General features: G+C 43.6%; 1 long non-coding RNA gene across 1 annotated transcript; it reads left to right on the forward strand.

Moving 5' to 3' along the window:
* Positions 1 to 234: 234 nt before the first annotated feature.
* Positions 235 to 6,664, forward strand: LOC102126219 (uncharacterized). The gene is made up of 3 exons (XR_280898.4): positions 235 to 409; positions 510 to 613; positions 6,478 to 6,664. It is a non-coding gene; the product is annotated as an uncharacterized lncRNA (long non-coding RNA).
* Positions 6,665 to 11,589: the final 4,925 nt, after the last annotated feature.

Here is an 11,589-nt window from a genome sequence, read left to right on the forward strand (position 1 = left end):
TCCCCCTACTTCCAAAACGTAAACCGGGACCATTTAAGTTTCCGTATAAGGATTGAACTGGTAACAACGTAATAGTGAAGTTGTCTTGGACCAATTGTTGGAGGACGCCTTTGGTACCTTTATGGAGAACGGGAAGCCTTTGCGTGTGGCTGACACAAATGGTTGTCACACGCCATCTAGTGGCCATCTGTGAAACTGTGCCTATGCCGTGGGAAAGGCTTTTGGAACGAGCTTGATTGCTCCGAATTTCAGTGCCTATCGGACAGCCAGGGAACATTTGTCCATTTTTAAGGCATTAAACTGAGAAGAACCACTGAGGAAAGCATGCCACGGTCTTTCCCAAAATCCTTGTGTCTTAAGGAACAACCAAGAAGTTAACTAGGGGGAAAAGATTTCTTTTGGGATTCAGGTAAGCAAAACCAAGACGCCGTCGGAGACACCCTTGCCTGCAACAGTTGTGGTACAAAGCAAGGTAAGTAGCGTGATAATCACTGCTTTTTGTCCCACAGAAGCCATCGCTGTGTGCAGAAATCCATGACCTGCCCATGACTTCTACAACCCGGAGGACTTGCCTGACATTACTGAAATGCACAGGGGACAGATTCTGTGACAGGTGCCGCATTTTATCCAGCTCACTCGTGCTAGTTCCTAAGACATCTTAATTCTTACACGTACGCATAATCGTGATATTTTGCCATGAATTACAATATGTTCCACAATTATCGACTATTTTAATTTTTAGCTTTCTAGCCTGGGACTACTATAATAAAAAGATTTAATAAATCCAAAAGTAGTAGTGGAAAAAATAAATGTCTCCAGGTTTATTCCTGTAAAGTTAATTAGTTAATACAGAGTGAGGACTCTCAGAGTTTGGGGTTTTTTGTTTGTTTGTTTTTTGTTTTGTTTTGTTTTGCGTTAAGTATCAGCATTAAGTATCTTCAAGACAATTCAAAATAAGATGAATCAGATGATAAGTCATTTACTTGTAAATTTCACAAAAATAATTAAATACACAGTGTCGGACTACAGCGGAACAGTGGGAAGAACATTCAGTATTTGAGAGTAAACAACCCAAATTAAGATAAGTTGTTTAGGAATCTCACAGACAGGAACATTTTTCTCTCTGGTTTTCCATGGTAGCATGTTTACAGTACTTGAAAAATGTTGCTTTCAAGTCATGTTAACTGCTTCTTAAGACCATCAAATAAGAAATGATATAGCTTATTAGTTCCAAAATAGAAAATCCCATAACATCATTTCCTCTTCATGTTAAGGTTAATTTCCATTATAAATATACCCTTTCAGTATAAAATGCTCAACCTCAAAACATACCAGCTTTTGCCTTTTGAACTATAATCCTGATCCATAAATGGTGATAGAGCTTCAGCTACATCTCAAACATTTATGTTCCACTCTCTTTATCAAAGAGTGATTTATTTTAAGAGAAACATTTATCAATTTAAGGTGTCTGAAATGTTCATTTTTTTAAAAAAGGCTATAAACAAGTAGCAAGAAGAATATGGTTTTCTATGGGTTACGTTACATATCAAAAAATCCTAAAATATTTCATCACTTTGATGCACTATTCTCAATTTTTAAAAACTCATGGTCTGAAAGTAAGACAGATATTTTAATGATAATATGTAAAAATAAACCAGATGTACGGTCTTGGGTCTCTGTCGTTGCCTATATATTTAGATGTCTACCAAAAAAATCCAGATTTTCTGCTTTTCTTAATCTCAAATGTTCAAAATGACTACATTTTCTAGAATATTTACCTATTGGCTGATTGTTATTGTTGAAAAGGAAATCAGACTAATTTTGGCAATACTGTGCCTTACTACAAATCCTGTTTGTACTATGAGAGTGGAGAAAAATAAAATTTGCAGAATTCCAGTCTCTAGCCATTGGCATTTTCCTGGCTTTCTTGTTTTCTATGTATTGAGTACCCTGTGCATATGGGAAGCTCAGCTGAGGACTAACGCAAACATTTTACCCACAAGCCAACATGTCGCCACTAAAAATATACCTAAAAATAAACATAAATAAGATGTAAAAGTGCTCTGTCCTCAACAAAGCAGAAGGGTGAGATAAAGCCGTCTGTAGTTGCCGTGACATTCTGACCAGTCCAGTAGAAATCGCATGATTCTTTAGAATATCTAACTCTCTATCTAACTCTTTCCTCTATCTACTTTGTAGCGATATTGCTGGGATAGCCTGAGACAATTTCAGAGAGGTTTGGGGCTCAGGAAGACGTAAATGCAATGCATTGTTTTGCACGATCTGGCTGGAAGGGTGTAGTGCGAAGTAAAATTAAGACCTCCTCCTTTATTGTGAGGCACAGTTGGGCTGTTTGATCTCTAAGTCCTCGGGTAATTGGAGTCTGCACAGCCTGTGGATTTGGGTCCTGAGCAGCTCACCCTCATGCCCAAAGCCCACCGCTGACCTGCCTGGGGCACCATTTATCCCCACCCAACCCCCACCAAACACACACACACCAGATTCAGCTTGTATTCAAGGTTCTGCCTTGAACACAGGCATTGTTTCCAAGCTGAGAAAACGATGATGTGGAAATTCTAATGGAAGGAAGACATACTGTTTGTTATCAGGTACACAAAAGTAAACAGAAATGATCCTGGGGTCTAAGCAGCCCCCTGCATTTGGGAGATTCCCTCATCACATTCCACAACCCTCCTTTCAATAACGGTGGTTTTCTGATCCAACTTCACTATCACAGGCTTATTTTTTCACACTGAATTTCCATGCAATCCACCTGTCCACCTTAGATCACTGTGCGCTCGTCCTCCTCTGGGCCTGTGAGGTACCAATGGTTACTTTACACTCCATTCATTCAACAAATATTTACTGGACACCTACCGTGCGCCAAGCACTCAGCTAGCTGGGAGCCCTGTGGTGAATAGTAGTGACATGCTTCTCAACAAGGATGGCGATAAACTGACCCAGCTTGCCCAGAACGGAAGAGATTTTCAAGACATGGTGCTTTCGGCTTTTAAAGTAGTATAGTCCCGGACAAACGGGGGCAAGTTGGTCACCCTATAATGATTCTAGCACATACTGTCTTCCATGGCTTCTCGTCATCTTAGAAAGAAGTTTGTGCCCCTGTTCACAAAGCAGAGTCCTTCACACGTGTTTTCAGATCTACTATCTAGAAGCTCTGCATGTTTGAGCTAGGCAGAGCTATCGCGGTTAGCCCAGCCACGTGCTTCCTTGCCTTAATCACCATGGGGTAGACCCACGTTTGAGGAGCCTGAAGTTTATACAATCCAAGGGGTGGCGGGGGGCAATGCTCTCTTTAAGAAAAAGAAGACAAAATTATCAATACGGAATACAGAGCCTTGAGGGAGGGAACTTGCAAGACAGGACCCTGAAGCTTAAGCTTCCTTAGCTTCTCCGACAATCCTCCTTTGTTTAAAATAATAATAATGAGCAGTTAACATTAACTCGTTTAATCCTCACAGGTGGGGTCATTATTTCCATTTTACAGATGAGAAACTTGAGGTCCCAGGAGTTTGGGTAACTTGTCTTTGGTCATCCACCAAAGTTGGATTTTTTTTTCCTTTTTTTTTTTTTTTTTTTTTTTTTTTTTGAGATAGAGTCTCGCTCTCTCACCCAGGCTGAAATGCAGTGGCGCGATCTCGTCTCACTGCAAGCTCTGCCTCCAGGGTTGATGCCATTCTCCTGCCTCAGCCTCCCAAGTAGCTGGGACTACAGGTGCCCACCATCACACCTGGCTAATTGTTTTGTATTTTTAGTAGAGATGGGGTTTCACCGTGTTAGCCAGGATGGTCTTGATCTCCTGACTTCGTGATCTGCCCGTCTCAGCCTCCCAAAGTGCTGGGATTACAGGCGTGAGCCACCACGCCCAGCCTGGAAATGTTGACTGGACAGGGGAAGTAAAGATTCAGCCTGCTGGAGGAAGCAAAACTTGCAAAACACAATCTCCTGCTAGGAATTCAACTAACTCTGTTGGTTTAAAACTCAAATCCTTCAGGAACCAGCCAGTCAAAGTGTGTGGGCCCTGAGAGCTTTTGGGTGGAAGGAAGCTTAGAAGAAGCCTGTGTGTGTGTGTCTCTCAGCAAATGAATGTACCCTGTCCACGTCACGCATTTCTCTAGAGAATGATGGGAGTTGTCATCTGTACTTCCGTGTGCATAATGGTTGTACCTGGGTCTCTCCCTGTCCCTGCTCCAGGAAGGCGCTGGATCCTCCCAAGTCCATGGGTGAGCCTGTGAGAGATCGTCTTCTGGCCTTGTTGTTTTTTTTTTTTGTTTTTTTTTTTTAGCACAACCCATTTTCTACTTCTTCACTTCCCTTCTTGGTGCTCAGCCTGTTCCAGCCGCACTGTCAACATGCCTTGGTCCATAGCTCTGGAAGGCACCCACCAAGCAGGGGCAGTGAACAGAAGATGAGGAGGGTACACTTTGACACCTGGGCTGGAAACCCGGCTCCGTGACCTAGGACCACTTAACTTCTGTGCCTCGGTTTCCCCATTCTGTCGACTGGGGATGATGAGAGTATATGTCTCACTGGGTTGTAGTGAGGAATGAATGAGGAAGTACAAATGCTGTGCCTAAAGCAGGGCGTGGTGCACAGTAGTATGATAAGTGTCATTATTATCATCATCCAATTATGATTTCTGGCAAGTGGGCACTTCCGTTCAGAAATATCAGTGAGGAGACAGGACCGTACAAGAATACAGGCTGAGTGTTTGAATGGCCATTTCCATTGAGAATCAACGGTGACTTATTTTGCAAGTCCCCATCCCCTCAATTGTCTCCCATTGAAGTGGGCTCATGGTTTAGTCCGTCTGTCCATGGGCCCCATGCTTTCCCTAGAAATGACGCATGAAATAGCACCTCTTAGGCTCACATCAATTACTAATTAAAATGGCGTTACCCCTTAATAGGTTGCAAAGCAGGACTCTCATTTCCCCACTGTGCATTTCCGAAGGCCGGACCCGGGCATCGACCCACCTGAGGTGACTGAGGCTCTCGGGAGAGGGAAACTGGGCGTAGGACAATAAGTTAGGCAACTTCAGAATCTGCACATTGTTCTTGACAAATAACAATATAATAAAGCCAGAAACGTGCTTGCACCCATCAGTCACAGGTGCTGATAATAGTTCACCTAATTACTTCATTATTTTTTGCCACTCCACAGAGCAGTTTGTATTTACAATCCTGTATATGGTTCTATTACTACCACTTATTGTGACGATTCCAGCAATTCCGAGGAGTCTCGGAGGGCCTAGACAAGTAGAATCTTGTTTTTCTTGATTTCCCCTGGGGGGTGGGAGGTGGGAGGAGGTGGAGAGAGGAGGGGTTCAGAGGAAAAGCATCCAGACAGCATCAACCCACAATTGCTCATCTCGGATGAGTGATAAATGATGGGTGATTTTTGAAACGCTAGAATTTTCAAACAAAACAAACATATCCTATCCTATTAGTTACCAGGCAAGCCTATAACACAGTAAGAAAGGGAGAAAGACAGGGTTGGGCTGCCCTGGGCCAGCACCCATGCTGGAGAAGTGACCAGGACCCTGGCTTGGCATCATTACGTTGGAAGCTGAGCTGGAAACCATCCCTAGGGACTTGTCCTAATGAACACGGGCCACAAATTAACAAAGTTGGGTGGGAAAAACATTGTGAATTTTAGTCACTTGAGCATCGGTAAATCTGCTAGAAGTCAGGGCTGATTGCTTTTAGCTTGTTAAGATGTTGATTGTTTATAAATTACGTTTTCCCTTGAAAAAGCAGGCACCTCTCAGCGGCTCCTTGCCACCGGTCCCTTGCTGGGTGCTTCCCACCAGGGACAAAGGCTGCCTGCTGTTCGCTGATCTAATTGGTGCAGCTCTAGACTCTGCAGCCCCCTTGCTGCACTCTGCCCCTTCTCTCCCTTCTACATTTTGAAATCTTTCTTAAATCCAGTGCTCCTACCAGCGGTGGTGTCAGACAGGTACTGGACTGTGCACACCCTGTGTTTTCTCATGATTTGCAGCTACCTGGAGGAGTGAAAACTGAGTGCAAAATTGCCTTGTGAGGGCTGCTTTCCAGTTTAAATCACTTCCCAGTTTAAATTCATTCATTCATTCAATTCATTCGTTCATTCATTCATTCATTCGACTTGTAACTTGAATGAATGAATGAATGAATGCACCAGCACCGATCTGGTTGTCCATGCCAGGCAGCTGCTGGAGCTGCAGAGACAGATTACAGAGAGTCAGGGGCTCACAAGCGCAGGCTTGGTTTGCAGGCACATCACTCCAATCTCTGCCTTCATCATCACATGGTGCTATGGGCTGAACTGTGTCCCAGTCCCCAATTCATATGCTGAAGTCCTAAACCCTAATACCTGAGAATGTGACTGCATTTGGAGATAGGGCCTTTAAAGAGGTAACTAATTTATAATGGGGTTGTTAGGGTGAACTCTAATCCAATATGATTGGTGTCCTTGTAGGAAGAGATTAGGACACAAACAACAGACAGCAGGTGACCACAGGAGGACACAGTGAGAAGCTGGCCATCTGCAAGCCAAGGAGAGAGGCCTCGGGAGAAACCGAACCTGCCAGCACCTTGATCTTAGACTTCTAGCCCTCAGAACGATGAGGAAATAAATCTCTGTTGTTCACGCCACCAGTCTGCCGTGTTTTGTTATGGCCACTCTAGCAAACTAATACACATGGCACTGTCCCCGTGTGTCTGTGTATCTCTTCTAATAAGTCCCACCTTTGGCCAGGTGTGGTGGCTCACGCCTGTAATCCCAACACTTTGGGAGGCTGAGAAGGGCAGATCTCCTGAGATCAAGAGTTTGAGACCAGCCTGGCCAACATGGTGAAACCCCATCTCTACTAAAAATACAAAAATTAGCCAGGCATGGTGGCAGGTGCCTGTAATCCCAGCTACTTGGGAGGCTGAGGCAGGAGAATTGCTTGAACCTGGGAGGCAGAGATTGCAGTGAGCTGAGATCATGCTATTGTGCTCAGCCTGGGCAACAAAGCAAGATTCCATCTCAAAAAAAGAAAGAAAGAAAGAAAAAGACCCACCCTACTCCGGTGTGACTTCATCTTAACCAATTGTCTCTGCAATGACCCTATTTCCAAATAAGATCACATTCTGAGATTCTGGGAAAGATTCTGGGAAATTTGAGGGAGGAAACTCTCCAACCCAGTGAAGTTTTCTAAAAGAGCCTCCCTTAATCCATTTTTCGCATTGACTTTTTTTTATGGGTCTCAATTTTCTTCCCCATCCTTATTCCCCTGGAGAGAGGTCAAGGGCCTGTGTACACTATGATAGTTGCTTTGCAGAGGGCACATGGTTGGTAGGCACTGCTTGTGTCTCAGTGCAGGCTGGGAGCACCAGTCAAAGAAGCAAGGAGCTCTAGGTGCTCCACAATGACCCATGCCTTACACACCAGCTTGGGAGGGCCCCATGCAGCTTTCTCCAGGTCTGTCTACCAGCAAGCCGAGGGGGCAGCTGCAGGACCTTGTGATGTTTGCTGTCTCCACTTATTATCCATCACTGATTTAAATTTGTCCTGAGCTGTTTTCCAGGAAATGAAGTGAGAGATTGCACAACTCCTTTGATCCCTCCCCATCTTCTCAAGGATGGCAGAGAAATGTCCCTGGTTCTTATTTATTGGGGAGAACAACAGCTTGGTGGTCCTCGATCTTGGCAACATGTTGGGATCACCCTGAGGGATCTTGACTGAATTGGTCCAGATGCACCCTGGGCATTGGGATATTTAAAAGGTCCCAACTTAATTCTAACGTGCAGTTGTGATTGCGAAGCAGCTGCTGAAGGTGTCTTCAGTGCTGAGTTGTCAATTACTAAATGGAATCGTGATAAATTTTGTTCATGCACACCAACTACCTCAAGAAAGAGACAAGGAAATTGGTGCCCAGGACACCCAAGATCACCCAAGGTCACCAAGCACAGAACCCTAGGCTGGCGCTTCCACTGGCTACAGGCTTCTCCCAAAGTTTTCATTTCCTTTGTGCAAATTAAAGCATTTCATGGTGTTGGTCCATCCCGCTGATCTGCCTTTTCATGATGTCTGCAGGCTTTTATTGAGCTAGTATTTCCTGACCCAGGTAACTATTTCATCTACACTTGAAAATGTGCTGCAACCTTCTTCTCATTCTGATGTCTAATCTAACTGGCCTCACATGAAGAAAAATTCTGTCCCACAACCACACAAACCAAGCCCCAGCCAGCCTTCAGCCTGTGCCATCTCTCATCACCGGGAGGTCCAGGAGAGAACACGCACAAGTTCTCAGCAAGTTCTCCTACTCCACAGGCCTGACCGTGAAAAGCCTACAACCTCCCCAGGACCTCCAGGGGCAATCTGTTCACAAGTTAAGGACTCTACTTGCTAACATTGACAGCCATAAGCTGTCTCATTTGCCCACCCGCCTTTCCATTTGTCTACTTTACCTTTGCAGACTGAATAGTTCGGTTTGCAATCATAAAGATTACAACCTATTGCTTTATGTCCTTTATGATGGTTTCATCTTGGAAAGTGAGGAAACGGGAAGAATAATTAAATGGCTTGATGTTCAATTCACTGAAGATGAGAGAGTTAAGGGCCAGTGTTTTTTGTTTGTTTTGTTTTTTTAATTTAGAAATGAAAGACGCCTTTGTGTCCCTTCAAAATATCAGTTCAAGAAATGTCTTTATACTAAGACAATTCCACAAACTGTATTTTTTCTTATATCTATTATGGCTTCTTTATTTTGGGGGCCTTTGAGACTGTCCTCTTGTTGTTGTTGTTGTTGCTTTTAAATCAGATTCTCTCTCCTTTCTCTTCACCCCCGACTCTGCTCAACCCTCTCTCTCCCCTCTGTCCAGGAAGCACATGTATTCCTTGAAGGATAATGACTCTTAAAAGTTATGCTTTCCTATGAGTGAATTTCATGCAATTTATTACCATGTCTTTAAGGGTGATTTTAAAAAGCTATGCTTTTGCCTTAGCTTTAGTGGCCAAAGGAGTTTCATGGAGATCTTTGGTTGCAAATCACTCACGTAACATAATAAAAGCACCATCTAAGTGTTTACCCGCTGGGGGTGCAAGAGTCCTCTGCTTTTGAAGGCCTGGGGCACCCAGGGTGCTGGGACCTGCCTGTTGGGATAGGAGGAGTTAATTAAATTACTTTATATTTAGTGTTAATTTGGTCCTAGACTTGTCAGGTAACAGACAACAAGCCTGGACTTGACTGGGAGCAGCAGCTTGGGCATGAGCAGCTTCTCCTGAGTATTTCTATTGTCAGATTAATGGAGTTGACATCTTGGTTGCAATTAGTTACAAATGTGGTTTCAATATTATTTCAACAGGCGTCAATTTGGGGGCTGTGGTCAGAATCACATGACCTGTTAAATGAAGGTGATACCGCTCAGTTCAGGTCAGCCACTCAGGTGCTGATGTGCCCGTGTCTTGTCAAGCTTTAGGAAGGGAAGAGAGGTTTGGGGATGTTTCTAAAGAACCATCACTTGCAAGAGAATTCAAGACTTAACTGTGTTAAGATGCCAATTTGGCGTGTACTTTCACTGGGTCCAGCTTGGTGTAGAAAGAATTTTGTTGATATAAGAGTATTGGGAAATTCTTCCTGTATTGGTAGTGACCACTTTTGATTATGGATTAAAATTTGCAACACTAATGCAAATCTGAATTTTTCAGAAAGTAGGTTGTGAGAAGTCCTAAACAGTGTGAAATTATATTTCCCAGAAATATTATAGCCGCAATCCATACAGACGTTTAGGACCGTAATTCCCCAGGTAAGGAAAGTGTTCAGATGGCCCAGGAGCGACGACTGCACAGACTTGGACTCAGTATTATTTCCCACCTTCACCCCCAAGCCCTTTCACATCATTACTCAGATGAGAAAGACATTCAAGGCTTTTCCCCCCTTGTTTTAGAGAGCTCAACAGAAGGCACAATCTAATGAAAGTACCTTATCAAGCCACTTCCTTGTGGACCTAGTACTCTGTCTACACTCTTTTGCCCACTAAAAGAGATCTTTAGTGGATCCTTAGCGGTTGCCAAGCCGCAGCCACTCCAGAGGATCACCCAGCACTGGAAGTATGTCTGCCATGTACAGACACCACTGAACCAAACAATACAACCTCCCGATCAGTGAGAAAAGGAACAGGTAGCCCTCCGCTCTTTGGAAATTCAATGTGCACTTATTATGCTTGGTATGGTTTCCACATGTTAATTGTCCAACTAGTAAGTGCCTGAACAAAAATCCTTTTTCCTCCTGATCATCCCAAACTGGTGCCAGTTCTCTGAATATGTACAAACAAAAGCATGTTGCCTATTACTTGATAAGACTAGGACAGAATTAACATAAAATACAATGAGGTTAACTCTTCCTTTATCACAGGTCAAGCAAATCTATGATGCCAATGGTTGAATACCTTAGTAGAGAAAAATCTTGAATAATCGACCACAGGTTCAGGAGACAACTGGTTGTTTGAGAGCCCATGAGTCACATAAGCAACCTCAGAGCCAAAGTGTATTCTCTGTGTGGCCTCAGAGCCAAAGTCTCCAGAACATGCAGCCAGACTGCTGGCAGAGAAGATGTGGAGCTGGCATTCTGGCCTAGGCCTGAGCAAGGTATTGGAAGCCCCAGGTCCCTGACCATGGCCCGCACAGAGCCACACTCCAGCCCTGAGTCTCAGCAGGCAGCCAGGGGAGGCCATGGTGAGTAAATTACTGCCCGGCCCCCACTCCCCACGGATGTGTCAGCCATCAAATCCACCAACAAGCCAACAATTATGGTCGAACACCTGGCTTCGCTGTAACGTTACATACCTGCCACAGGCACTTTGGACACATAAAATCACATGTTGGGTGGAGGATGGAAAACCAGCTGATGTATCTATTCATCATAGCAAGATAGGGCGGAGTCAGGACACGGTCCCTGACATTTGGAAGAGCTAAACTCAGGCCTAGGTTTTCAGAAACAAAATGCCATTAAACACAAAAGACTGAAGGGTGATGGGGCCCCATTAGGAAAGAATTCACAAAGCTTCATTTCTGATAATTACTTGGAGACTGAAATATAATGATCCCATTTATTCCATCAGCAAGAGTTGTCATGGTCTTGCTACAAGAAGAATGAGCCTCCGCCCTTTGGAAATTCAATGTGAACTTACCATTTTCACATTCTGTTTGGTATAGTTTCCACATGTTAATTGTCCAATAAGTAACTTCCTGAGCAAAGATTCTTTCCCTCTCAAGCACTGAAGCTGGTGTCAGGTCTCTGAATATGTGCAAATCAAACAAGACAAATGCTTGTTGTCTATTACCTGATAAGCCTCGGATAAAATTAACATAAAAAATAATGAGGCTGTTCTACTCTTCCTATCTCATAGATCAAATAACTCTATGATGGAAATAGGATCACCACAGTGTGCACTGGAAGAGAAAAATCTTGAAGTAATAATGTATGTCTTCCTACATGATATCAATGGCTAATACCTTTGGAATTAACATCATCTCCTATGTAAGATGCATATTATTTATATATAATTAACACATTTATATTATAAACATGATATCCATGTATAT

The sequence above is a fragment of the Macaca fascicularis genome, chromosome 9, assembly GCF_037993035.2.
Source record: "Macaca fascicularis isolate 582-1 chromosome 9, T2T-MFA8v1.1".
Classification (NCBI taxonomy): domain Eukaryota; kingdom Metazoa; phylum Chordata; class Mammalia; order Primates; family Cercopithecidae; genus Macaca; species Macaca fascicularis.